This window comes from Cupressus sempervirens, chromosome 4 (assembly GCF_028749045.1).
Source record: "Cupressus sempervirens isolate cs-2001-9-10 chromosome 4, ASM2874904v1, whole genome shotgun sequence".
In the NCBI taxonomy this organism is placed as follows: Eukaryota; Viridiplantae; Streptophyta; class Pinopsida; order Cupressales; family Cupressaceae; genus Cupressus; species Cupressus sempervirens.
In genome coordinates this window covers 609687691-609713290 of record NC_143121.1, presented here as the reverse complement: position 1 = coordinate 609713290, position 25600 = coordinate 609687691, and the positions used below count along the sequence as shown (strand labels likewise).

Below are 25600 nucleotides of genomic sequence, written 5' to 3'. Positions count from 1 at the left end.
ATGCGTACAAGGAGGCCAACTCAGCTGCGGACTGGTTTGCAAACGAAGCGGTAATAAAAAATATAGTGATGATGTGGCATAACAAGGAAAGCTTTTTGGGGGCTATGAAAGAACTAATATTACTGGAATATATCCATGTAAGTATGAAGGAAATCCAATAATAATTATGGAAAGTTTTGTAGGATTGCACGTCAGACTAGGCATAAATGAGAATCATGCAAAGTTATTAATTTTCCATCACATCAAGTACGTGTGGCATGCTTTATGGATCAATTTTCCTACTATCATTTTATTTACCAAATTTAAAACTTTTTTTGGGGTTCAAAAATAGAAGGAAGCTGAAGTTTGTGAGAGAATGAGAAGTAGGTGTAGATTTTTCAAACCAGAGGACTTTACAGTTGGGGAGAGAAGTAGGAAGGAGCCGATGGGGGAGGCAAAGAACTAGAGGAATAACTCAAAGGTATGGCATAAGCTAGAAAAGAGTGGGATTATGAGATTCATGGAAAAACTCCATGGTTTTGATAATGAGGTCACCAAGAAAATGGTGAAATCTTGGAAGGACAGATGAGTTAAAATCAATGGGGTTACACATCAAGTTAATGTGGAACTGATTGCCCAAGTCATGGAGTTCTCCTTGGAGGGGATAAATTTCTTTAGAGACAAGAAAATGTTAGCCAATGCAGTCAAGGACTTTGTGAAGGATAGCAATGAAAGGAAGAAACTCATGAAGACTAAGACATACTATGAAATGGAGTCCATTAAAAAGCTTTGGAGGTATGTCTTAAGTGTTATTATTGAATATATATCCCTGGATACTATATTTGATAAGGTTAGAACTCATCATTTTGTTCTATTAAATCACTTTAGGCATGGAATAAAGAGTTATTTTCCTTTTTATCTTTTCACCTCCATGAGCAAGGGCATTAAGGGTTTTAGAAAGAAACACACTGCTAACCCAGCCCTTCATGAGGGGTTGCTCCTTCTAGTATATGAGTACTTAAAGACTCGGACCAAGGGAAAATCCCTTGGCAAAGCTTGGAATGCTTCTAAGGAAACTAAGAGCTCAGATTCTGAGGAATTTTAGAGCATAAATTTGAAAGATGAGGAAACTTCCCCCTCTAAAGGCAAGTAATCAAAGGAAGGGGAGAAAGTCTCTCCCTCTACCAACATTTCTCCCAGTAGGAAAAGCCCTAGGGGTTTAACCCCTAACCCCCCCAAGATTGAGGAACAAGAGGAGGAGCATAGTGTTGAAGAAGAGGATATAGAATCAAAGGAAGAGATGAAAGGGGAGGATAGTGAGAAGTTTGAGGAGGACATGACAGTTACACCAAAGAACCCCAAGAAAAGGAAGGTTGAGGAGGCTTCACTGTTGGAAGAAACAAAAGACCAGACTCCTTTTTTCTTAGGCCCCATCCCTTCTATTTCATTGCCATAGGGGAAGATAATTTCTCTAGTGGAAGATAGTGGGGAGGTGGTTTTGAAAGATAGGAGGGGGTTGTGGAGAAATTTTAACTCTAAAATGGCAAAGATGGGGATAGTCAGAGAGATGATGAACCCCCAAGTGATGGAGGAAAAACATGGTAAAGTCCATTTTGATGAACTTCTAGACTCGACTCTTGTTGCAATCTCTAACAATGTGAGAGAATATGGGCTCAACTTACTCAATAATGCTAAAAATAGCATGATAGATAATTTTTTCTCTATCAAATGGCTATTTCAAGAGATAAAAGAGCTCAAGGAAAAAATGAGCTAGAAGGATGACCACATGAGAAGCAGCAACCAAGGACACCATGCTGAGTAGGAGGATTGTATCTCAATGGTTGAAAAAAGAGTTCTAAGGATGGAGACTTCTAATTAGAACCTGTCTAATCAGGTGATTGCAACTTTGAACACCCTGAATGAGAATATCAATAGTTTGGGTGATTCTCTAAAGGAAGCTAGCTTTGGCAGGGAAAAAGATGATAAGGCCAGTATGGACTGTGGAAAAATTGAGGAAGAAAAGAAAGAGACCAGGGGATCAATGGATGATTAGAACTAGGACCAAGTGGGTGCTAACAATCGAAGGGCCAATGAAGATACAAAGACTCTATAGGTTCTAGATAGGGAGAACTAATAGTTTTAGCTTTCATTTTTTGTTTCATCCTGATCTAGGGTAATTGGTTTTTATTTCCTGGCTATGGGCCTACCTTTTAGTTTTGGCTTTTTATAAGTAGATACATACTAGCTAGACTTTACTTTTTATTTATATTTCTGATATTATGTAAAACATTTGGGTTTTAGGATCCCTATAAAACCTTTTTTAATTAATCAAAAACAATGTTTATCCTACACTTTCTTTTTTTGAGGGCACATCAAGAGTGGTTGCTTTTGGGATTGAGTTGAGGCCTATGCTAAAGGTGCTAGTACCAAAGGTGACTAGATCTATTGTTGAAATGAAAGGTGTTGTTGGGGTTGAATATTGTTCTACATAGCAGGCACTTGTTGTTGTAATAGCTAACTAGAGGGCTATTGTTGTGATAGTTGTTGCACTGGTTGCTATTGTGATAGTTGTTGAGCTTGGGGATGTATTTAAGATAGTGACATGCTAGGAGGAATCTGTTGAAGAGAGGAAACAACATTTAGCTAGATTAGAGACTCAGAAATAGGAAATTGTCTATATGTAGATGATTTTTATGAAGCTGGTGTATGGCCAAATGGGGTTTGTTGAACATGTTGTTGTGAAGATTGTAAATGTTGACCATACTATTGCAAAGATTGTTGGGCCTGCAATTGTGAAATTGTGTGGGTTATTGGGCATGTAGTTGTGAGTGTTGTTGCACTTGTTGATAGTCCTTAATAAACAAAATTTTAAATATATAATGAAGGTATATTCTAGGCATGGTATATCTTCAATACAATTCTTTCTCAAAGGTAAGAGCTACTAGCTATGGTACATCTCCCTTGTATTGATAATTGTTGGAAGTAAAAATAGAATCTTAAATTAATAACTTTTTTAAATATGTGTTAAAGTAAGTGTATTCCATCAATAAGGTATACCAAAACAATTTTCCAAGACAATTTAGTGAGTTACATGTGAGAGACTTCCATGAAATGAATCCTACACCACAGTTTTTGCTTGAGGAATTTTTGAGTGACTAATAAATTGTTCCAATAAAGAGAGAAGTAATGTCAAAAATTCATGACTATTATGTTGGACTCCATTATCCAATTCCAATATTCTTTTAAATGTAGCTAAGTCTACTATAGCCGTTATTCCTAAATGCAACTATGAAAATAGTCATGAAACTGTACATAAAACTAGTTATTCTTGTAAGTGTTGTATTCACGTAAAGGAATTGAATTATGCTATTAGCATAACATGTTGCACCCAATCTGGTTAGACCTAAAGGAAAATCTAAACTAGAATGTAATAATTCATTTGGGTTTGCACCAAGTGTTGTTATGGTGTCTGCCACTTTTGGCCATAACCCTTATTTTTGGACTCCATTGGGTGGTGGGATCAATCCAAAAAAACAATTTAGTGAATCTTTGGATTTGACTTAGTAACCTTGGCAGATAGGTTTCCCAACATGGTATAACTATATCATATCATCTCTAGTTATCTAACCAATCGAATTAATTTTCCCACACAACCAACTCTATGAAGATCAACATTCAATGATATTGAATTTTGCAAAAATGACCATTGCTCAACTTTTGTAAGATAAGACTCAAAATCTTGACAAGAAAATTTAAGTACACAAATGTGGAATTTAAAAAGTAAATTTCAAATTTCAAAGATGCTACATATTACATAAAATACCCAACTAGAGTTTTTGCAAGAAGTTTGACATCTAGTATAACATAACTATTTCATATCAATGTGACAACTTGAAAAACATAATAACAAGAGAACACATCAAAGTTCACACTAAAACCCAAAAGTTACTTGAGACATTAGAAAAAAATATGACACACCTTAATATTTGGCAGTGGGTATCCTCAACATTTCCTTGTCATTGCCTTTTGCTCTTGCCTTGTGTATTTGTCCAACTCATTTTATACCTACTAATGTTTGTATAATAACAAAATTCAAAGTACCTTCAATTTAAAATCGTCCAAAATTTTGAATGATTATTGCCACCTATGTAAAAAAGAATCAATAAAGTAATGACCAAATTTTATGTACTATAAGAAAAATATGTCCTCTTTAGTTCAAATTCAAGTATTGACAACTCCTAAGGTAGGGTCAAAACTATACTAATATGAAGACTAAACAGAACAGTTGAAGCCAAGAAAAATCAACTTAATTCTATTTCACTTGTGCTTCACTAAATCTCAAAAGAGAATTTGAGCATTACTTAAAAATATCAGTACACTAATGCTGCAACTATCTTGACATAAAAATGAAATACATTTCAGTTTCCTTATAGTTACACTCTCTAGCATTCAAAATGAGGTATCAAAATCTACTTTATAAAAATAGTACTACTCTTTTCATTTCAAAAAGTGATCCTTAACTAGAAGTCAAGGTTCCTTCAACTCAGGCAAAAAATTAAAGAAATCTTTTGCACTTGATGACAATAAATTGGTAGAATGCATGCTAGTTATTGAATGTGGTTGAAGCAAAAATCAACAAGATTCAAATTGAAGCTATAAATAGAATCCATGCAAAGATTTAATGATGATAAATAAACATCTCAATTTGAATTCAATAGATATCCCATGTAACACATTCCAAGAGATGACAACAAGATGGCATACAAAAAATTGAAAACTGAAAAAAAGACCAAGATTACAGGATTGACTCACCTCCTCCTTTGACACTAGTATAAGCTAGTAAAAGGAAAATGCAAAGTAGATATCTTGTGCATCATCCCACAAAGCATCAGCATAGCATTAACATAGCAATATTCAAATCAATAACTATTTCTTATAAAGTTCAAAGATTTCAAATTAACATCATTCTCCATAAAGAGTGTACTAGAGTTTCTCCATTAAATCTGCTACCCAAATAGAGAAAGAATGGATGATACTAAAGACAATGATTTTAGGACTATCAAAATGGATTTGACTTGGTGAGAAAGAAGAATATCTTCCATCTATCATAATCATAAGTGTTTGTGAAGTGTTGGGAGGAAAGCAATGAAAAAATTATTCACACTGCAAACCTAAAATGCGCATCCTCCTCAGTAAAGAGAACTTGTAAATAATTTGGATGAATAATGAGAGGACTCCATTTCTTCTAAGACATGGTAAATAATCTTAACTTTTGGATTAAAAAATGAGGAAAAAGAGAACAAAGGTGTTCATATCACTCTCCCTGTAAGGGCAATGAGAATATTATAGCAACAAGATGACTCTATGAACTTTAAAAGGCAATGATGTACATTATCATATGTTGAGGAAAACATCACCAAAAACACTATAAAAATTGGCTTGTTGACTATGATCTCCTTCAAATAAACCAGAAAAAAAAAGTGCTCATTAGAGACCAGTGATATTCTAGACACTTCAGAAAAATCCAATGATACTAGATGTGTATCCAAGCACTTGACTGCATAGTTGTACTCGAATATACTAAAAACTCAAAAAAGACAAAACATTAAAAATGTCACTGCAAAATATAGAGTATCACTTTCTAACAAATAATTTTACCGCTCTCACAAAAAGTAACAAATTAAAAGTATCAACAATCCAAGAAAAACACAAAAATGTTATAATCCTTGGAATAAGAAAATTTCAAGCTCCTTAAATGATTCTGTGACCCCATTTTGAGGCACTTATCACCATAATTTTCAAGCCTCAAGCCTAGATAGAGTAATGTTTTCCAATTATCAAAATAAAATTCAGCTATATATATCTTAAAATAAATATCTTTTGGCCACTAGAGCATCTATTGCAAATCAAAAAACCAATAAAATTTAATTCAATCAGAGATGGAACATCCAATCTCAATTGTCTCACCTAAACCTTACTTGAAACAAATATCTGAGCCTCCTACTAGAGCAAACATATGAAGAGGCCCTTCAATAGGGCCATTTACTAAAATTTGGGGGCCACCAATAGATCCAACCTATATATCACACTTGATGTTTATATTAAACAATGATACAACTCTCCTTAAAAAGATTAGTGGAAACTCCCAAATATTTATAATATATATAAATAATATAATATACAAAGTGATACTCAAATGGCCTTACCAAAGGTGAATGTCCTCCTATAAGTCATGATCTTCCACTAGGAGTTGATGGCTTGCCATATGGATGTTATCCAACTTGTGTGGATGGTATTCTCATATTTTTTACCCCCATGGGGTGCCAGTTTTGAAGTGCACCCCATCCTCCTGTGTGGCCTCCACCACTCATAGTAGGTCTACATGAGTAACACAAGTGATTGTACTAAATACATTATTTTAAGCCTCCAACTCAAACACATTAAATTATTGATGGCTTACCTGGATCCAAATGGCCTCTGTTGTTCAACAAAAAAGTTTGGTCGTCCAAACATAGGGCCATTTCTAGATAATATAACAAAAAAATTAACACCTAAAATAAGTTGGGAATACACTAGTATTTCAAGATGCATATTGATGTAACATGTTTTAGGTGACAAGATAAATAGAATTCTAAACCTTGCATCTCCAATTGTGGTAGTATAAAGTTATTGTTCTCTACAGTAGAAAGTAGTTAATCTAAAAACATTAGGGCTTGAATTAGATATTTAATTTTTTGGACCCACAAGTTATATAGAGTCTTCATTGGGTGGTTTATTAAACTTACATATTATATTATTCCCTTAACATCTTTTATGCTAAGTTCAAATGAAACTAAAGTTCATGACCTATCTCAATTTACAATATTATGATATTATTGGTTGGTAATTTTCAAGGTGGTTATCTCTAATTATATCATTGTAGAAGATTTATATAATTAAAACTAATAGGAACTCTTAAGAATTTAAAGGTGAAGCATTTTTAAAATAATGCAATGCTTAAAGTATAGAATTTTTTAATCATTTATCTAGACAAATAGTGAAATTTATTTGATATTATAGAAAATTTCCTCTTCCAGTTAAAAGTCATTTTGAAATGGGTGTAGGGAAAAATATGAGATACACATTTCAAGAAAGTTGGAACTTCCAACTCAGTACTATGACTGAGGAGCAAGAAAAATATTGTACAAAAGGAGATTAAAATCATGCAGCACTTCTTCTAATAAGTACTTCAAGGCTAAGGTACAATATAAGTTAACAAGAATTCAAATTATGTTTTGTCGTATACTAAATCAATTGCTTTCTACTTGTTGTTGATATTTACTATTTGCTTCCTATCAATTGGATTGTCTTTCACTACTTTCCTAGAAATTTTCTAGATCTAATAGAGAGAAGAAAATTTCAATGGTTTAATAAGGTGTAGCCATTATGTTTGAAGCAACTGTGTAGGCATGTTCTTTTATGATTAAATCACTTTAAATGGACTGAGTGTAGTGGTTCCTAGGTTGAGCATTATGTAACTTCACGGATTGTTGACATTTTCCTAGCATTTATTTGAGACAATCATTTGTATTTCTTACCTTCTATTATATAATCTAACATGGTTTCATTCCAAAACACATTATGAAAGGAAAATTAGTGATTGCGGAATAAGTTTAAAAATATTGTGTCAAAAGGCTTAAAGTTCAATGTAGACTTCCAGATACATGCAGTACAATTTTAGTGTATGAAGTGAAATGTGATTCCTATATTCTTTTCTAGGCAATAAAATATCTGAGCCTACATCAGCATGTATTATGTTTGTTGAGTTTTTAATAGCCTTGTGTCTAGATGATGTATACAAAGAAAATGTAATTTGTAGACTCTACCTATCTGAGAAATTTGTATGGAGCTTTTAATGCATGGCTTGTATAATTTACAAATGCATGTTTTGGGGTTTCTAGTCTAGCTTTAGTAAAATGATATAAACATAACTATTACATGCCAACTATAATATCAGATGAATGGGTTGTGATATGTTGTATGTGAGAAAAATCTTTCTTTATTGAAATAGAAAACATGTAATCAAAGTTTTTAATTTTTTAATTGTACAGTAATTTATTGGAATATATCAAACCTATCATCTACTTGAAATTGAATCTAACTAGAATTATTAATTTCTTTTGTGTCACTATAGGCTTCATACAAAAAAAATTTAATAATCAAGTACAAGACTTTAACATCGACTTAGGCACACCACCAAAATGTCTGGGTCAATCTGAATCAAAAGGAATCCAAATGCAGTTCTCTTAGTACTCTATGGACTCTGAGAAGATGCCTCCAATTCAGTAGTAGAAAAATAATCTAGATTTTATGGATCTTGATTATAAACCTTCAATTTGCAATGTATCCCATGTTGATGTTTTGATTAAGTAAAAGTAGGTCTTAAAGGACCCCAAACCTTTTTACATAAAGTCTAGAAAGAAACAAAGAAGAAAGAAATAGAGAGATCTACTCAGAGCATACATGAAATAGACTTCCAAAAAGAACACTAAAGAGGTCATTGAGAGAACTACTAAAAAAGATAGAAAAAAGATAGCAAATAGAAAAATAAATAATAGAAAACCAACTAAGAAGACTTGATCAAGTCCAATGCTTGGTCCGCAAGGATGTGTATATTTTCAACCACTGTAGTCACCTTGTCCCTTTTGCCTGTGTCCTCAATCTTCTTTGAGTGAGCCTGAGTATGCTTGTTGGGACCTTGAATTTCCATAGCCTGAGGGGAGTCCTAACCTTTCTCAATCTCCACTTTCTTTAGTAGAGTGCTCACATTCTCAGCAATTTGTTTCACTATTTTTTCTAGATTGCTCATCTTGGCTTTCAATTTTGTGATCTTCCCCTAGTTGGCATTAAACTCTTTGTCCATTGCCCTATTTTTTGCCTCCAACTACAAGATCTTTTGCATTAGTTTTTTAACATCTTCTACACTCTTGATCACCTCCGATAATCTATCAATGTATTGTCCAAGCATGCATTCACCACAAGAAATTTTGCTGTCATGCCCAACTTCTTTCCTCAAAGCTTGCATATCCCTTCCAAGCATCTATATTTGATTTTTCATAACCCCAATCTCTTTCAAAATTTTGTCAGGGTTACCATGCATCCCTTTAGTAGACCTTGGCATACCTTTAGACTTTTCACCAAAATTAGGGTGTATCCCCTATTCCTCAAACTCCTCATTATCTGACTCCCCTTTATACCTTCAATGCTTCTCTTGACATCTTGAGGGAAATATTTTCCTCTCCAACCTATAGGCTAAGGTCTCATCATTTGAAGGGGAAGAAGCCCTCACAACAAGGATTCCCTTATTCATCTTTCCCTTACTCTCACTTTTCTTTTTTATAATCCCTCACCAAATCCTCCATAAAATCACCTTCCTTGTCTGAATCAGAGTGAACCAACACTTTTTTCTTCTTCTTTGAACTACCTTCAAGGCCCTTGTTTAAATTCTCCTCACCCCCCTCAGCTTCATCCTAGGTCTCAAAATCATAACCCTTATCCAGAATGCTCCCTTCCGTATCATAATCAACATCCTTCAGATGGCCTCTAGTCCTCACAATCTTCTTATATTTTAATACATTCATGATGAGAACCATGAGACCCTCATGGTAGACATGTTCACCATTTGGGTCTTTCTAAATAGCTTGGACAGAAATGCTAAGAGACTTCCTTAAATAGTAAGGAAAATTGATCTTAACATTGTGCCTAAAGTGGTTGGTCAGCATGAAATGATACCCATAACATTCCATGAATCTCCCATCAAGAGTTAAGTACTCCATTATCAAAAACAAAACAAAATGCCATGGGTGAGAAACAGAGGCTAGATTAATATAGGAATTACCTATTTTGACCAGACGACTCTTCTTGTGCTCAGACTCCACAAATTCCTCAATAGCTCTATCTGAAAGTTTTTGCTCCCTATAGAAATTAGTACCATCCAACTCCAAGCTCGTGGCCTCAGCAATCACATCCTCTAAAATTTCCATTCACTGATTACCCACCATAACTGAGCCCTCCTTCTAGGTTTTAATAAATTGTTGTGCAATGACTAGTTTATTACTATTAAGCCTCTCCATATACTTAGTAGAATTACCCTGCCTCAGAATATCCCACACCTCCTCCTTCTTCATCCACTCCAAAAAACTCACTGGTTCAACCCTTTTTCTTTTACCTCCCATTTTCCTATCACCAAAAACCTAGTTCTTCTTCATCTAGAACCCCCAAATGAATGTGACAAAAAGAGTCTCACAAAAAACCAAGAGGAGAATGACAAAAATGCCCCAAAATCCATGTGAAAAAAAGCTAATATCATTGAAAATAATAACCCAACACTTGCGGCCACTTATCTCCACATAATTACACTATACTGGCACTATCATATTTAAAAATATTTTTGCAATGACCTCCATTTGTCATGATGAAAGAATTGGCATCCATCCAGATGTAAAGGATCATTAATTCCCCAAATGATAATATGATCACTACTGCATGCCACATTCACTGCCCAATCAGCAGTACCATTAGCTTCTCTAAAATTATGTGTTATAACACAAGTATCAAAGGAATTTATAATGTTAATAGCCTCATAGATAATATTACTAATTTTCCATGAAGGTATAGAGATTTTATTAAGGAAATTAATAATATTAAGTGAATCCCTTTCCACCCATATATTTTTCATATTCATTTTCTCAACATAAATAAGACCATGAAGAGTAGTAGAGGCTTCAGCAACGTGATTTTTTTGATTTTCAATTGGTATAGCCATATTTCCCATATTATCACCATTTGATTTCTTATCACAATACCACACCCTGCTTTTCCCGAGTTTCCTTTCGAGGCCACATCAAAGTTTATCTTAAACCAATTCTCAAGAGGACAATACCATCTAGCATGTTCCCTAGGATTAGGTCTATGAACACCCATACTCAAACTTTTTAGATTCCAATTATAAGGAACACAGGCTTCCCACTCATTACATGGTTGCTATTCAGATCCCATAGTTTTAATATTCTCAATCATAAGAATCTTTATCTAATGGAAGACCTAATTAGGACTAGACTCCACATCTCTAAAGATCCTATCATTGTGCTCCTTCCAAATACCCCATCCCACATATGGAAGAATGAAGTCCCATAGTTTAGCAATCAAATTATTCTTGAAGGGAGCCTTCCAACTAGTAAAGAATAGCTTAATAGTGGAGGGGAACACCCATTCAACATTCAAGAAGCTACAAATTTTATCACAAATCTTCTTAGTAAAAGGACAATGCAAAGTGATGTGGTCAATAAATTCCCCATCATTCTTATAGAGAACACATCTATTAATAATTATAATCCCTCTCTTTTTAAGATTATCTAGAGTGAGGACTTTACTCTGCAAAAGGATCCAAAAGAAAATATTGACTTTGGGTGTCATACCCTTCAACACGATTCTTCATAATCATCAAAGGAATCATCATCGGTAGAGGTAATTGAGAATACATCACTAGGATCATTTTTCCAAATTAGCTCATCCTCATTTTGGTTTAAGAAAAATGCATTTAGGCACTTACTGAGTTCAACCAAATTGGTGTCCACTCTATTGAGGTCCATCCATTTACTCTCTTTCCAATAATCCACCACACAAGAGTTCCAATCTAAATCTTACAAAGCTCCATGTACCTATTCCATCTTGGATCATCACACAGGGGGTAATCCAAAATCCAAATGTCTTCCCAAAAAAAAACTCTCCTACCATTACCTACCTTCCATTTAACCCATTTTCTAATAATATCTTTAATTTTCTGAGCATTCTTTCAAATCAGAGACCCACCTTGATCCATATTAATATTAAGGAAGTGGTTAAAGTCAAAATTATATTTGTTGTATTTATGAATCCAAATATATATGCCATCTCCATAAGAGTTTTGCCAATAATAAATCATTCATTGATGTGACCCTTCATAAGCCAAGCCTACCCTTCTTTCAAGGAATACAAAAAATTTCCCAACCAATTAGAAGGAGTCTTTTTTTATTCTTCGTACCCATCCACGAGAAATTTTTCTAAATCTTTTCAATAGCAAGAACATATTTTATTGGAATTTTAAATATACTCAAAGCATAAAGCGGGACACTTTGAAAAATAGACTTCAAAACAACAACCTTACCTGCCTAACTAAGAAGAGATCCTTTCCAACCAGCAAGTTTCAAGTGGATTTTATCAATCAGTGAGTTCTAAAAGTTGTTTGGAGGGGATAACCCCAAAGGTAATCCCAAATAAGAATTGGGAAAAGAACCAATCTAATAGCCAATAATCTTTTTTATCTTCATTTGTTTGTCTACATTGACATTCATAAAATAAATCAGACTTTTATTCCAATTAATAATTTGACCTGTAGCATTCCCATAGTCCACCAAAGCCTTCTTAATATTCCTAGCATTCTTCAACAAAACCTCTCCCATAACAATAGAGTCATCAACAAATTATTGGTGAGAACATACTAGAGTAGAGGAGGAAGAATTAAGGCCCGCAAAGTCCCCTTTAAGCACCAAATTATCAACAAATCTCCCTAGACATTCTGCCAAAATGATAAAAAGAATGGGATAAATTGGGTCTCCTTGTCTAAGGCCCCTAGATGCCTTAAAAAAAGAAGTGGGGGAACCATTCACAAGCGTCGAGAAGGAAGCAAATGACACCAACATAAAGAGAAGATCCCTAAATCTCTTATTAAAATCAAAAGCTTCTAGAACATAGAGAAGAAAGTGCCAATCAACTCTATCATAAGCTTTTGAGAGATCAAGCTTGAGCAAAAATCCTTCCTTTTTAGACACCAAGAGAGAATGAATAATTTCATGCACTTTAATAATGGAATTCACAATCTTTCTACCAGGAACAAAACCATTTTGTTGTCTATAAATAATGAAAGGAAGAATAGAGAAAATCCTAAGGGTAAGAACCTTAGAAATAATCTTATAAAAAGAATTACATAGACTAATAGGCCTAAACAAGTCTATTCTATCCACACCCAACTTCTTTGGAATAAGGGCAAGAAAGGTACCATTCAACTCTTTAAGGATGTTCCTGGACCCAAAAAATTCCTTCACACCATTAAAAATATCAGTACCAATAATATGCTAGTACTTATGGAAGAACAGAAATGGGAATCCATTAGGACCAAGGGCTTTGTCTCCTTCAAAGGAAAAAATAGCCTTAGAAATCTCATCTAATGATGGAATAGAAGAAAGAAGAAAATTTAGATCCTCAAAGACATAGGTAGGGATGTACTCAAGGAACATTTCTTACTTCTCCACGTCCAAATCAGAACCTTGTAGTAGATTTTTTAAAAAATCCACTGCCTCCCTTTTGATAGTCTCTTAATTATTAGTTAGTCCCTCATCCGTATTAATTCTAGAAATTTAGTTAGCCATCCTATGTTTGAGAGTAGTAACATGAAAATACTTAGTATTATAGTCTCCATCCTTCAAAAAGACCTTTCTAGAGTGCTATCTCCAAAACATTTCCTCTTTAGAGATGATGTCATGAAGTTCAACCAATTTGCCACTTTCCTCTTCCCTAGAGACAGTCTCATAACTCTCAGTCTAAATCTTATCTCAAATTTCCTTAAGTCCCTCCAAAATAGTTTTTTTATTCTCAAAAATGTTGCCAAATGTATTTTTATTCCATATCTTAAAATTCTTCTTAACATTTTTTAGTTTTTCTACCACTCTAAACATAGCTATACCTTCAACTTGAATACCCCACCACTCCTTTATAAGCATCTTTAGGCCTGGATGGAGAGTCCACATTTTTTCAAACTTGAATGGGAAATTATTATGAAAATTAATCTTTTTAGCAACCAAAAAAAATGGGTAATGATCTAATCCCACCCTAACTTGGGCACTAAGATTACATTTATACTTTAGGAGCCAGTCATTACTAATGAGAGTATGATCCAACCTGACCTGTATAAGGTCCTTGCTAGACCTTCTATTTTTCCAAGTGTACTCAATCCCATGTAGATCAATATCATGAAGAAGATTTTGATCAATAAACTCCATTAAATCAATTCTATTGTCCAAATTAGTCTAGTTCCCCCCCCCCCCATTTTTCATTTTCTTTTAACGGAGTATTGAAGTCCCCCATAACAATCCAGTTCTCATCAGCAAAAAGTTTTCTTTGATTACAAATTTCTTCCCACAATGCCTTTCTTCCCCATTTGGAGTTGGGAGCATAGAAATTAGTGAGATCCCAACTAAAGTCATCTTTAGAATTTTTGAATCTAACATTCATCATGTTTCTATTTTGTGAGATAATCTCCCCTTGAATCCATCTATTTATCCAAAAAATAGCCATACCACCTGAGGCTCCCTCTGAATCATTTCCAATAATCCTTCCAACCTTTAAAATTGGAAGACATTCCACCTTATCCTTTAGCATCTTTGTTTCTCGAATAATAAAAATATCCAATCTATTATCCCTTATAATGTTCTTCAATATATCATGTTTATGAGGGTTATTTAACCCTCAAATATTCCACAAGATTATCTTCATAATTTATGGAAATTTTTTGCTTCAAGGATGGTTCTCTAGCTCCCATTAGCAATGCTCCTATTGGTCTCAATTGTTCTCTTCTGCAAATTGGAAGGTCTTCCCACTGGAGAGGGAGAAGACCCAACATCCTCATTCTTATGAGTAGCCTTAAGAGGCTTAGAAGAAAGTCCATCTATCCTACTCTTTAGGATCTCACCTTTTCCCTTGGGTCCTTTCTTCATGTTCTTAGTAGGCACAGACTCCTCTTTTTTCCTTACTTTATTTCTACCTTTGGCTTTTTTACCAACAGGAATCCAATCAACAACAAAGCCCTCCTCTTCCTATAGTACTTCCTCATCTTGAGAAACAAAATGTAGGTCCTCAAGTTCACCTCTAACAAAATTTCCTTCCATTAAAGTTTCCTTGGCCATAGTAGCCAAAGGTAGAATAGACACCATTTGGGTCCCATCTTCTACAAAACCCTTCCCATCCTTGGGAATGATATCCTTATCAGCTAGGATCTTCTTCAAACTATCCCTATTATCAATCTTCGGCATGTTTTGAGAAAAAATCTCCATACCTCTCTCCTTCACCACTGGGGAATCCAACCTAGATTGAACAACCCCCACATCACAATCTAAACTCTCTTGCTACTTTTGAAGAGGATTCCTCACATGCTCAGTCACACCACCACCTACATCACTATTTAGGACATTAATTTTTTTCTTTGAAGAAGCATTCTCACCTACAACCACCCCATCATTCTTTGCAGTCTCTAAAACCTTGTGTTGTTCCTTTGAAGAAGTAGTCCTGCATAAAACCACCCCATCACCCTTTGTAGACCCAATGGCCCTATTCATAGCCTTTTGCATCCACACTTTCTTAGCCTTTTTGGGCTTTTCTCTTAAGGAGGGACATTTTTTGGCCTGGTTCCTAGTCTTCTTGTAGTGAAAGCAGACAAAGGGGATAGATTCAAATTCAATATGTTGGTCCCATATTCCTAGTTTGGACTTTAAAGAAATAGATTCAAGCATATCCACCCCTTGTGTAGCTCCAACACAAAATTTTGCATAGTTCATCCTTTTCCAAGACACAGTCACTGGATCTAAAGAAAGGAGCTCCCCAAAGGTATTGGTAATGCCCTAGAAAACATCTTCCACCCAAAACTCAAGGAGAAGACCTAGTAAATGAACCTATACTAGGGCTTGAATAACAAAGTCATCTAGAGAGTAAAGGTTGGGAGTCCATTTTTGGAGAATCAAAGTATGCCTCCCCATCACCCAAGGACTACTACGAAGGATATTTTGTTTATCCTCATCACAAGAAAAAAAAAAGAGAGAGAGACACCCTTTAGCCATCACTGAAACATCAACTTGACCTTTCAAGCTCCATTTCTTACAAACAAAACTCCTCACATCATCAATGTTGGGCCTCACCCCAAAAAATCTCCCAACCAAAGTTGAATCCATGCTCAAAATGTTTTTGTCAATAATTTGGTTAGGGATTTTGATAGAGAACTTACCTTTATCCCTCATTGACATATCTTTAACCAGTGGAAAGACAGATTTACTAGTGAGGCATATGCCAAACAAGCTCGACCATTTTTTAATTAGCTTGGGTCCTCCTCCCAAGCCCTCCAAAATCTTTCCTCCTCCTGGGTCCTCTAACGTACCTCCATCCTCAACATTGCTAGGAACAAAGGAATCTCTAGCTAACAAGGATCACACTCCTAGTGCAGATTGCACAAAATTCAAAATTTCATTCCTACCAAAGCCCTTCAAACTGCTACCACTACCACTCACCATCCTCTACTGCAACTGCTACTGCTATCCCATTTTGATGTTCCAGCACCAATGGGAGTGGAATTATCGAACAAATTATAGGGTTCAATTGGATTGATGCATTATCATTATACTCTGAGTTCATTTTTCTCAAGTCTAGAAGAAAAGGAGAATAATAAGAACATATCACAATATTTCTCTAACAACAACTCCCTTCCATCACAATCTAACATCAAAACATCATAGCAACATCAATCAAGTATATCATCCTCTCATCTTAGGGAGAACAAGATAGAAAAGAATTTTGGTGAATAGAATGATTATTTGAAAAGAAATGTGCCTCTACCTCAACTTCCATCCTTGAGGATGTTTTTGATGTACCTATTGCTAATTGAAGAGGATTACATGGTGGGTAGAAGAAAGAGTTAGTTGTTACTAAAGGTTCTCAAGAGATCAAAAACATTGGAATTGATGTTCCTGTTGAAGTCACTATCAATGTTTCCAAATATACCAAACAAGTGGTTACTCGGAAGGGCTATAAGGGTGAGCATAAGAAGGGAGAGTTGTTGAAAGTTGTTAAAGTTTGTAGCTATGATAGAGATCTTCATCTCTCAAAATCTGGGTGTTATTACCGTTATTGTCATCTTTAGCTAAAAAAGACACTTAAGTTTAATTTTTAATATTAAATGTAAATGGCATATGTCATTCACATGCATTGAGGCATGAATATTCAAAGAGTTATAATTAATTATAGGAGTCATGAGAATCTAAAGAGACCTTCAGTTATAATATGAATAATCTCTCCTATTGCTATATATTCACATCAAGAAAATGATATTGTACATTTGAACATTTTATTATCAATAAAGATATATTTGTGTTGTGTGGCTGGGTTTTTCCCTTCATACTAGAAGGGTTTTCCCAAGTTAATTTTGGTGTTCTTTATCTCAGTTTTCTCTCTTTCTTATTGTTGGTTATCCTCATGGATTTATGGGATTTAGTTTTAACATGGTATCAAATCTTGGTTGGATTCTAGCATATAAGGATGCCTATCATTGCCTTAGTTATCTAAGGATTTTATATTATCTAAACAATTTTTTAAGGGATTTCTATGTGAAGTGTTGTATGATCGTCCATAGTGGTTAACATTTACTTGTTTATGTGAAAAGATCCATATTGGTTCTGTTAAAATTATAATCCATGGATGTGTTATTGATTCTAGTGTGGGCTCCTCTTGATATTGAAATTGAATGTGTCCTATCTTCAATTAGAGAGGATGCAGCAATCAGATCTGCTAATTTTTAATGTGTTTCAGCTCATCCACTAAGTTTTTTCATGTTTCTACTGAGCCTAGAAGTCTATAGCCATCTTTTATATGAAGCTACCTCTTGTGACACTAGTTTTCTTCCTATTACTGATGATTATATCCATGAAATCATCTTCTTCATTTGCACAGTTATGAGCTATCAAAGTAGAACTCATCAGATTGCCACATTTTTTATTTTATCAGATAAGTATTATTGGGTTATATTTATGAAATTTTTGGTGGTCAATCTTTATAGTTTTTCATTTATCATATTCATCCCTTTTTTGGTATCATTTTTATCATGTTCAATGATGTTGTATCCCTTATGGCTTTATCAATGATCTAATGGAGAAATTGAAAATGCATTCTGGATGTGAATGCATTTGACAAAGTCAATGGGAAGCCCAAGCTAGAGAATAGAAGGTCACTCTCATAACTCATAGTGTCAAAGGCTAGGCCTTGTAGTCAAATTTAGAACAATCCTTTGAAGTCAAAGAAATCTAGCATCAACTGCATTAAATGACTGAAGTCAACTTATCACAGTAGTAGCATAACCATATTAAGCTCTATGACAAGGAGAAGGACACTCAATTCAAATTTGGTTATGTTGTAATTTTGTGAGTGGTATTACCACTATAGGCGGTGACTATGAAATGAATGAAATCAAGATTTAAGTCCTCGTCCATTAAGCAAAGACTTGAAATGAAATGTCATCGAGATAATTTGTCATCATCATTACCTTCAAAGAACCAATCATATGAATACAATTTTGACAATTTTGTGTCTATCATATTCTTATCTAGATTTATCCTTGCAGCTACCTATTATCAAGAGGAAGTTTATTAAAGGTTATCAAAGTGCAAGATCATAATCCTATCACCACTCACATCAAATATATTATTCTTTCCTTCAAGTATTGATAGTACCGATCGAGAGCATTATTCACATTCATAGGGTGACTCTTTAATAACATTCATCTTGCATTTTATTTTTATCTTTTTGTAACTAACAAAGTTGTTGTGTTGAGAGTGACTGATGCCCCATCATGAAGGAGCAATATATTTTTACATGAGAGTTGGCATTATGTCAAAATGATAAAGAATAAAGAATTATAATGTTACTATAGTCAGGTTGTTGGAGTCATTAGTTGATGCTTAGAAATCTTCATGAACATTTGGAGAAAAATGGAGAACAAATCAACAAAGAGGTAATTGTATGCCTTTTTCAGGTATTGTGGTTTTATTTTTAATATTATAATCTTTCTCTAGAAGCTTGAGAAGAAGATTTTTATGAGGATTATTACTATTGAATGGAGACTTTAGTTTTGACATTTGATTCTGCAGTAATATCAATTAATGTCATTATGTGTTATGTCTCAATGACATTAGAGTCAATATAGTATTGAATGTAAAAGATATATTTCTACATATGTATTGCAGTGTAAATCTAGTTGGAGTCATATGTGATTATAATTCTCTTAGTTTTAAATAGAGGCTTTATAATTGGTACTATCTTTGACTGAAATTGTGAAAAATATTCTTGTGTGAAAGGATTTTTTTGAGAAAGCAACATATACTTAAGGAGTAATTTTTGGCTCCATGGGAGTTCAACGGTTTTATATAGCTGGGAATAGTGTTTTCTTTTCAGTATTCATCTCTTTATATAATAGATTAGTTTACTAATCTCTCTTCATTGCAGGATGCAACAAGAAAAGAAATGATTAAGAGGTAGTTGTTTTAGCTTCAAAGGGAGGCTTCACAATTAAGAGGGAGTGCTTATGGAATCCTCTTCATTGTCATATCTACTTGTGATGCTTCTGTTATTTGTAAAATTGACTTAAATGGAACTAAGTATCATTTTGTTATGCCCATTTCTATTATTGTGTGAATAAATGAGATTGTAAGATTAACTTCAATAACTCTTTCACTATGTGATAGTGAACATCATGTTGAGAGAGTCCATGATGTCATCACGTTGAGAGATTTCATGAGTTGGATGTCATGTTGAGAGATTCCATGGCAGTTTACATTGAGAGAGTTTGTGAACAAAGGCTTAATTGTGATTGTTGCAAATCTTTTCATGTAGAGTGATTCCCTGAATATGATTGATTGTTAAAAATTTTCAAGTTGAGTGATTCCATGAATATGATTGATTGTTATAGGTTTTCATGTTGAGTGATTCCATGAATATGATTCATTGTTACAAGTGTTTTTGTTAACTCCATGAATTATGTTTTGAATTTGTATGATTAGAATTTACCATTGACATTTTTTGTTGCAACTTTATGTGACTGTTTAGCTAAAGATCTCTCTCTTGCCAAGATGGAGTGTTAAAATTTGTAGCTACAATTGAGATCTTCATCTCTCAAAATTTGGGTGTTATTACCATTATTGTCATCTTCAACTAAAAAAGACACTTAAGTTTAATTTGTAATATTAAATGTAAATAACATGTCATTCACATGCACATTGAGTTATGAATATTCGAAGAGTCATAATTAATTATAGGAGATATGAGAATCTAAAGAGACCTTCAGTTATAATATGAATAGTCTCTCCTATTGCTATATATTCACATCAAGCAAAGGATATTGTACACTTGAACATTTCATTATCAATTAATATATATTTTTGTTATGTGGCTAGGTTTTTCCCTTCATACTAGAAGGATTTTCCCATGATAGTTCTAGTGTTCTTTATCTCAATTTTCTCTCTTTCTTATTGTTGGTTATCTTCATGGATTTTTGGGCTTTAGTTTTAACAAAAGCTAATGTTGAACTGACTATGAATTCTTCTAAGAGCCTAAAACAAGCAGTAACTCAAAGGGGTGTAAAATGTGGCAAATTATTGGTAAATAATACTATCAAGGAGTCCAAGAATGACACAACTGACATTTTTGTTGAAGATAATATGAGTGCTTCTGAGTCTCCTAAGAGACTAGTGCATGACAAGGTATTGGATGTTGAAGAGAGAAAGGCCAACATAGTTAGTATCCTAGTAAAACCCACTATTAAGTGTTCTAAATATTTGAATCATGTGGTCACTAGAAGAGGAAGAATCAATAAACAAGAGGGGAGAAAAGTAGTCACTATGATTTCTTGTGAGTGCTAGACACCAGTAGTGGTAACTCATTTATCAAAAGAACATTAATAGGTTACAAGAAATTCTCCTCTTCATATTTGGCCAAATAATGTGGTCTGCATACTTGTGATCACAAAATAAAAACTTATCCTATGTGTAAATTTTAGAAGGGAGAACACACCAGATGTAATTGCAAGAGAAAAATACTAGCCAGAGGTACATTCTTAGCAAACAAACTTTAGAAGTATTGTCAATGTGACCACTTGACTCAACAAGAGAAATATCCCTCTCCATGTTGGACCAAGCTACACTTGTGTCCTTGAATAGTGAATTAGACTAATCATGTGAACTACCAAATATATCTTCATAGTTTTAAAATGAGAGATCAACATCTAACATATTAAAACTATCACCATTATCATCTCCATCATAAAGGCCAAGATCTTGCATGTGGGGATCCCACAGCTATAGATTCCAATAAAACAGAGCTTTGTTAGATAACACCAAAACATATAAGAGGCTAATCCAAGATAGAATATGTTATATAGCCCTTTTCAAGTGCATATTTAGACACATATTATATCGAGAATTGAGGACAAGGAAAAGTAAAAAGAGATGGAAATAAATAAAACTCTTATCTTATCACAATTTTTATTTGTACTTCTTCTTATCAAAAACATTAATCTTTGTAACTCCAATGGATATTGAAATAATTTATGCATTATCAAAAAATATTTTATTTATTTTATTTCTTTGAAGAGAACAAGCTATAATAACATATATACTACCACTTTAGGAATCATCTTTCTTGTTAGTTTAAATCCTTTTTTCAGGACTATCATTAAGTTATCTACAGGATAATGATTTTGAAAGTAATTTTCATCATTCTAAAATATCTAAAGAATTCCTAACTAAATCAATAAGATAAATCATCAAGAATATCAAATATCCACTATACTTGTAACACACTTGGTTAATATCATTTGTAGGATTGCACTGACAATATGTGTCTCCTTCCATGATATGTTCAATATTAGCATCAAACTGTAGTTATTGCATTCCTTGTAGAAAAAATGAAACTGATGGACTCTCCTTTAACACTAATGGAAAAAATAATATTGAAACATGATTGGGTTCACTGCAACTTCTGTGCAATCTTGGTAGCATGAAACACGGTTGAAGTCACCAGTAAACCCTAGCTCTATTAATGAGATGAATCCTATCTATAAGACTACAACAAGTCTCTTTACAACTGATTTTTTTCCCTTCTATATGGTTCGAAACAAGAACAATGGATTTGAATGATAAATCCAACTTGATAGGAAGTTGGGAGATCTTCTTATCTCTTATTTGCAACAAGTCCGAGACTCTAAGGTGGAGAATTGAAGGAGAAATCTTATCACAGTCTGCAAGGGGTCATTATTGGGACAAAAACTAGGTTACCCAAGTTCAAAGTCCCTTATGTCCAAATGTAACCATTGGAAAAATTCTAAACGTAGTTCAAATGAAAGGTAAGAGAGTTTATTTTAGTTTTCCATTTCATTCAAATAAATTGGTTATAGTTCATGTGAGATATGCATGAAACCCTATCCAAGCATCTCAATGTGACTAGCAGAATTAATTAGGAAAGAAGCAACAGTCCTCCATAACTTTGGATGGGCATCGAATCAAGGCTTGAAATTAAAGGATTGATGCTAATGTGAGTATCCCTAGATGTCCCCATGGTCCTTTTGACTAGATTCCAAGTTTGAATGGTACTTCCACCCAGTAGAATGCTTGTGATAACAAGCTCACAAAAGTGGATTTGAGTGATAGAATCACCTTTTGAGATTGCAAATAGTCTATAGTGAACAATAATGAAATTCATGGCACTATCCACAATTATTAGATATAATGAGACAAGTGTTCAAAACTTTGGACAAAAGGACCCATCATATCTTAAGTCATAATTATTTCCAAGCATTAACCCCACAGAATGTGAGACACATGAGTGATAAAAAATGATTGCACGAGGATGGGATAGGAATCAAGAAGGTTTTGCATTTTCAATAATACTAATATTTCTTTCCTCAAAGAAATAGTTTGAAAAGAGTGTTACAAATCAATATCTAGAAGAAGAAAGAATAAAAAAATGTTTTATGTATCAAACAAGGATTGTAATGAGTTATAAAATGCAAAGGAGATACTTCATTCTTCAACTTAAACAAATATGTGTGAAAATTAAAGATAACTAAATATTTGTTCAATAAATTACATCAAGTGCATAGAAGCAAATATAGTAGGATGAATTGAGTAAAAAGTGAAAATTGGTGTCTATAAATGTAATCAATTGAAATGTAATCATCCATAGTTTAGTATTCTAAAGTAATAGTTTTCAAACACTAGAGACGGCTTTATGATTCTCTACAATCCTTAATGGAAATGAAAATTGGAATATGAATGACCAAAGGTTTTCATAGCTTGGAAATGTAGAGGTGGATGATGAATATGGCGATAACCATGGTAGATCTAAGTAGGTTTGGTAGGCATTTTTTGTGCCAATCTTCTCAAGTGTACCTCTTTTCAAGGTAAATGTCAATTAGATCTAGCAATAGTAGCTGAATTTCATGACTAACTTATTGTCAATGATAGCATTTATAATCTAGCCACAAAATCTAGTCATGAGTCAACCATGTCAACCACACCAAGTAGCACTCTAAATATTAGAGATATGATAGTTAATATCAATATAGAATAGGCAACTAAGATAAATCTCATTATGATTTCATTATGAATTTCAATTGTTTCTCAATATGAAGCTCTAATGTAGTCTTTGATGAGATTTCCTTAAGTCTGATGAGGGTTTTTGTTAACCATTTTAGTATTTAGAAATCAAATGTTCTTCATCCTCTAATCTCCAATACATAGGGTTTTTGACCTCAACACAATAGATGACAAGAAGTTGAAGCTATTTTGGAAGAATTTTAGTAATATCAAGTGAGCTTCTTTCGATCTTTTTCCTTTCTTATGTTATGCGAAGAGTTGCAGGCCAGCTTGGTTGTGGAAGGCCCATGTTTTTTGTAGCCCCATATTTTTTCAAGCTATACAAATTTTAGGGTCTTTGTGTCAATCATGTTCCTATTTTTGCATGTCATCATCTTTGGCATTGTTGAAGGCCCTATGTGTTGTCCTCCAAATTAATTGCACAAGAAGCAGCATTTGATTCACTGAAAATTGTTGGACACAAACTCTTATCCCTCCAAAACCTAGTATTTCCCATGCCTTCCTCACTTTCTTAAAGTGAAAATGCACATTGCATGGCACATGTCACTATTATGAATGAGGCTCTTCAAATAGACAAGGAATTGGCAGTATTGGATCCTTATTCTCAAGCAATAAAAGCTAATGATCTTTAATTTGTTTATGGTGTTTGAGATATTATTCTTTAGACTATAAAATTCATTGTAGATAGTGTGTAGGAGCAAGCTGAGTACATTCTCACAAACATGGGAGAGATCTTGAAAGCAAGTAGTTCAAGCTAGTAAATGAGATTTATGAAAAGTATTTTTCATCTCCTATACCAGCTCGCTTTAGTTATAAAACTACAACATCACCATTGAATGTGAAGATTGAAATAGATTATATTGCATCTCTATAGGGTTTGGGTCCCCAACTTTCTTTATATTCGCTCACCCAACTCTATTAGTTAAGAGAATTTGTAATCTTTTCATGATATTGGCATCCTATACAATGATAATAATTTTTAACCTTGACACTGAAAATAGATTGGTAGAAACCAAAAAATTACAATTTCTATCATTTCCATGTATTTTTCAAAAGATACAAAACCAAGTGAATTAATTAAGGAATTTTGTATTCCTTTTTTATATATTTTCTAAATGTATGCATCATATAGGATCATGTTTGAGTTGGTATATTTTTAGATCAATATTAATATTGTGGTTTCATAATGCACACCCTATCTCCTATCAGGAAATGTGGAACCCCTACTTTATTTTGGTTTTTGGACTCTTGGTCTAGGATTTGAGCCATTTAGAGATCTATCCTGGTCCCCCTAGTTTGCATTTGAGTCTTTCCTAGAACCCTAGGTCATATTCACAAAGCTCAATTACCAAAATACAAACTTTTGATCAAAATAGGTCTAAAAATATAGAAAATTGTGTAGCAGGCACAACTAGTTGGTGCACCCACTATGCCAAAAGCTTTGGTGAAATGTACCTTTTCTAATTTTATATGATATTTCAAACCTCTAATGAGATCTCTATGATCAAACAACCAATATTTCAAAGATCTACCAATTTCTCAATAAATCCCAAATCGGGTATGCCGAAAATAGTGCCAAAAACTTCACAACTTCACATATTATTAATAAATCTGAAAGTGGACATTTTTATAGAAATTTCAGCAGAATAACATCCTATAAAATGAAATTACCAGATTTGTATAACATTTACACAACAGCTCCCAAAAAAGGATAAAAACAATGCTCATCGGGCTCCTGAAAACAACACAGAATAGCCCAGAAACACCACAAAAATACTAATAATCTATCACAGAAGTATAATCATGACCAAATACATATATTCAGCTCTATTTTAACATCTAAAATTCTTAAATACAGCAGCAACCCAAACTGATATGAAATACTCAACTTGAAACACCAAACTCTTACAAAAAACACAGCCGAAAACCCACAAATCTGCATTGTTCAGCACAAAGGCAAACTCTGCATGAGCATGCACATGGAATGACTTCAAACTCCCATCATTAGCCTTCTTGGAAAGCTGAAAACTCCTATTCTTGGGTCTCCTTCTCCACAGGTTTGGCAGCCTCTGAAGAACAACAAGGCAATGCGCAAAAATCAAGTTTTGGAATCAGCCCAAAATGCCTCCAAACCCCTTAAAAGA

General features: G+C 33.8%; 1 pseudogene; it reads left to right on the top strand.

The window, feature by feature from the left end:
* LOC149562708 (reactive Intermediate Deaminase A, chloroplastic-like) lies at positions 1-24330 on the top strand (annotated as a pseudogene).
* Positions 24331-25600: the final 1270 nt, after the last annotated feature.